This window comes from Echinops telfairi, unplaced genomic scaffold, assembly GCF_000313985.2.
Source record: "Echinops telfairi isolate 266 unplaced genomic scaffold, ASM31398v2 ScPeMD7_7420;HRSCAF=8458, whole genome shotgun sequence".
NCBI classification, from domain to species: Eukaryota; Metazoa; Chordata; class Mammalia; order Afrosoricida; family Tenrecidae; genus Echinops; species Echinops telfairi.
The window spans coordinates 49184800-49189887 of NW_022111320.1; positions in this window are offsets into that span (position 1 = coordinate 49184800).

The window sequence follows — 5088 nt, forward strand, 5'->3', positions numbered from 1 at the left end:
AATTCTTTTACAAGCGGGTTTTGGGTCTCTCTGACATCCACGCCCCTTCACATCCATTTAGTTGCTTGTTTTTGGACTTCTGATACCTCTCCCATCGATACCTCATGATCACACAGGCTGGTGTGCTTCTTCCATGTGGAAGTATGATTCTTCCAACTTTGCTCTTCTTCACAATGGTTTTATCTGGTCAGGGCCCTTTGTATTTTCATATTAAATTTTTAGATCAGCTACAATTTCATGCCATAAATAGGCAGCTGTAACTTTATTGGGAGTGCAAGGAATCTGTAGGTCATGTGGGAAGTACTGCCATCTTCAATTCATATGCATGGATGTCTTTCCACTTATTCAGGTCTCCTTAATGTCTTTCCATGGTGTTTTGCAGTTTTCAAAGTACATATCCTACACTGTTTAAATTTCTAATATTTTATTCTTTTGGATGTTATTATAAATGGAATTTTAATTCAGTGTTTGAATTTACTAGTATATACAAGTGCAATTGACATTTTTATATGTTATAGCTTGAAATCCTATAAAATTTGCTATTAGCTTGAATGGTGTGTGTTCCTAAAGATTTTCTATGTACAAGGGCAGATCATCTTCAAATAGAGGTTTACATCTTTTCCATTCTGAATGCCTTTTCCTTCATTTTCTTGACTAATTGTCCTAGTTATAACATCCAGCAAAAAACTACTTCTACACTTCTCTCTTGACAGTTCTCACAGGATGCTTAATAGGTATCTCCAACCAACTCCTGATCATCTCTCTACAGCTACTCCTTCCACAACCTCCCTGAACTCTCTCTCTCCAATATTGAATCCAAGCCATCCTTGACTCCTAACTTTCATTATCACTATAGACTCAATAGCAAAATCTGGTATCCCAACCTCTAAAATAAGTGCAGAGTCTGCCCACTCATCACCAGGCCCACAAACCTCAATCTACTCTGAACCTCTGGGATCTCTTGTTTATATCAATGAATTAGTCTTATGTTCAGTCCTCCTGTTCCTACTCTTTCTCCAGCCTCAGCCAAATCAGCCTTTCAAAACGAAGTCAGAAGGGACTTTTGGCAGATAGTGGTCTAGGCAGCCACCCTACCCAGCTCTCCATAAAAAAGACGCAAAAGACCAACGGACACAGATACAGATGATAATCCTGGAACCTTGCGCTTCAGAGGAAAGGATAAAAAAAAAAAACACCTAGATTTTATACCATCTAGGAGCCAAACAAGCAGCCATCAGGCAGGGAAGCAACAAAGCCCACCTGGAAGAAGCACACCAGCATGTGTGATCATGAGGAGTCGATGGGACCGACATCAGAAGTCCAAAAATAACCTCATCGAGGTGATGGAGAGGGGTCAAGCTAGAGACCCAGAGCCCATCTGTGGGTAATTGGACGTCCCCCCACAGAGGGGCTGCACGGAGGAGAAATGCATCCAGGGGGTAGTTTAGCACCCACAAAATATACAACACTCCTTGGGTTCTTAATCCTTCCTCCCCACCACTATTATGATCTCCGTCCAACCTCGCGATTCCCACTAGTTGGGTGTACAGACAGTGGCACAGACAAGAGCTTCCAATATACAGAATTCAGGAAAGACAAACCCCCTCAGAAACAGTAATGGGAGCAATGATTCCAGGCAGATAGGGGAAGGGAAGGAGGAGGAAAGGAGGGAAGGGGGATGGGCAGCAATGATGGCAGGATCACCCCCCTCAGGGGAAGAATACCAGGACAGTAGCTGAAGGGATAGAGCAGGTGGTGGAAGATATGTCTAAATAATAATAACAATTCATAACACATTAAGGGTTTGTGGGGGTGACAAGGTGGGAAGAGACAAACGCTGATATCAAAGGGCTCTAGAAGAAAGATCATGTTTAGAAATTGTTGATGCCAATAATTGTACGTGTCTACTTGAAATAACGGATGTGTGGTTTGGTACAATATGGGTAAGAGCCCCCAATAAAATGATTTATTTTTTTCAAAGCCACCTAGGAGAAGGAGATAAACAAACGTGATGAACGAGGAGACAGCAGAATGGCCCCAATGTCAGCTGCCCGACTCAGCACGGCATGTCAAATGCTTGCAAGCAGCACGCTGTCAGGACAGCTTCTGATGATCAGCCCCACGTGTCCAGGCCCACACTGGCACCCCACACGAGCGGCTGACTCCCAGAAAGGAAGTCTGGCTTCCTGGAAGACAGTGGGCTGGAGAAGTCATGTGGAAAAGCACAGAGAGACAGGTGGAGATGCCTACGGATTCCCAGCTGTGGCAGTCTCCAGCTGTTTAGCTCTTACCCTGGACAGACGCTAGACACGTGAGGAAAGGGGATTTCTGGGGAATGATCCCCATCCCATCCACCCTGTGATTGTAACCTCACGAGAGACCATAAATCAGAACTACCCAGCCAAAATGCTCTTGGATTTCTGGCCCATAGAGCCAAGAAGGGAATCAGTGATTATTGTTGGGCAAGCCACTGAATTGTTATTATTATGTAGTCCTAGAAACAAGGATGCGTTCTCAGTGAGGCCTGCTCTGATCACGCTTACTTAGGCTTCCAGGCCATTCCCCAAGCTACCCACAAGGTCTGGTGGTTCCTAAACATACCTCTGCCCTACGTATATTAAGTGAACTTCTAACCTATGATCTAGCAATTCTACTACTATCCATCTACACAAGAACAATGAAAACATATGTCCACAAAAGACTTGTACGTGAGTGTTCATAGTAACTTTCTTCCTAATAGCCACAAAAAATGAAAGCAAAGCAAATGTTCATCAGCTGGTGAGCAGATTAGTCATGGAATATGCTCAGCAATAAGAAGGAGTAAACCCTGGCTGTGCTCAACACCCTAAACCCTGTGCTGAGAGAAGCAAAAAGTTTCAGCCAGAAAAAGACGTTCTGTGTAATTCCATTTACAGGGAATTCCAGAGCAAGGAAAACCAGCGATGGAGGGGACAAATGGGCGCTGGTATCTTCCTGGAAAACAGAGCCAGGCCAGGCAGCCCCTGTGCTTCCATTCCTGGCTCAGATCCTCTCTCAGGGAGTGACCTTGGGCAAGTTTGAGCTTCTCTCAGTGCCTCTGTGTCACCATCTGCACATTTTCACGGAGGCTGGATGTGGTAGTTACACAATCGGTTATCAATTTGAGACTTAAGAGTGGAGGGTGGAGTCTAGCCTGTCAATCAGGTCGCAGCTTGATGACCTCCTTTGGAGGCGCTCAGGAGATACATACCTCGCTGGAGGTGGGAAACACTCTCACTCCCTGTGAGACATTCCTTTGATAAACCACATTGAGCTTTGCTGATGGCAGCCGAGCCTTGGAGCTGGGGAAGCCACACGGAGACCTACGCCAGAACTGAGATGCTTCCACCACCTCTGGATCCACAAGACTTTCCATCCACTGGCCTGTGATCTTCCTGCATTCGTCATCATTGCATGTGTTGCATGAGTCTGAAGAGAAATTTATAGATTGGTATAGGGCATACAGGCTAATATTGGACTTCTGGACTTGATCTGGACTGGGCTGGGATGTTTTCTCATATTCAATTGCTCTTATATATAAAGCTATTTCTTATACACACACGAGGGTTTTTGAATTTGTTTCTCCAGTCTACCTGGGCTAACACACTGGGACAGGTGGACAGAACTCTGTTTTCCAGGAGGCCCCAGTGGCGCAAACAGTTCAATGCTTGGCTACTAACTGAAACGTTGTCAGTTTGATCTCAACCAGAGGCATCTTGGAAGAAAGGCCTGGTGTTCTACTTCCAAAAGATCACAGCCATCGAAAACCCTCAGGAGCTCCGCTCTCCCCTGCATGCCATGAGTGGGAATCAACCCGATGCCAACTGGCTTGGTTTACACTTCCTTCTCCCCTCGTGACACCCCAGGACTCTGAGATACAAGAACTCCCCTCTGCCTGTCTCCAAATGGCTCAGGCCTCCATGGCAGGAGAAGGGTGACACCCCTACCCCTATCCCAGCCCCTCGAGCTCCAGTTGTGGGCAGACCCGCCAGGGCTGGATGCCGGCCATCCACCACAAGTGGGGCAGGGGGCTCTTAGTGCCTCCCCAAAACAAAGCACGGGGCTTGTCTCCCTTCTCACCTTTTGTTCCCCTGTCTTTGGGGCTGTGCTGGCCAATGAAATCTCAGTCTTGAGAAGAAAAGCCCCCTTGTCCTGAGTTCTGAGCCCTAATCCTCTTACGTGTCACCAGTGGAAAACCAGAGCCGGTGGCAAACGGGCCACTCAGATTTCCCTGCCAACTCATCCTTCATCCCACACTCTGGTGCCAACCCAGGCTGGTTACAAAGGGCTGGTGCTCGCCCCACCCCCTGCCCACTAGCCTGCCTGCCAAGTAACCACATAGCTGAATATCATCTACACTCAGGCCTCCGATGAGGAAGCGGTCAGACTCTGAGCACAGGGCACGAGCTTTGGGCAGCCTGTGCGAGCCTGGGCTCCCCTTCTGCCCGGAGAGCCATCCGCCAGTTCAGAGCTCCCGTCGACCCAGTGTGGCCTGGCCCAGGGGTGTGCCTTCAGCCTTTATCAAGGAAGGTCTGGGTTCAGTAGTCATGGGGTCTCTCTTGACCCACTCAGTGCCAAAGACTCAGAAAAGAGCAGATACCCATGCAGGGCAAAAGGTACTGTTAGATCTCTCTGGAGCTAGATATACCTCGGTCCTTGGCTCCGCGAGAGAAAGAATTCACGCCGAAGCCTGGTTCGTGATCCAAGTGAGTTTTATGAAAGTTAGAAGAAGTTTCAGGTTTACACAGCACCAAGGGACTCCTCCCCAGCATGCGGCCTGGCTGGAAACGGCTCGGTGTCACGCAAAAGTGTCCCAAAGTCCTGCCAAAGCTCTCTGCGCCAAAGTTCTCTCTCTCTCTCTCACTCCCTCCTTCGCTCACTCGTGCTCACCCGACTCTGGGCTTCTGCCTTTTCAAGGATTCCACCCGGGAGGCGTGGTGGACGACCGCTGATCGACCCCATTGGCTGAATTGAATTCACCTGGCCTAGGTGGGCCAATTCAGGTTCACGCCTGCTGGGGGAAACCTAAGCCTCTGGGCAGGAGGAAAAAGGAAAGCTTTCGGCTCCCAA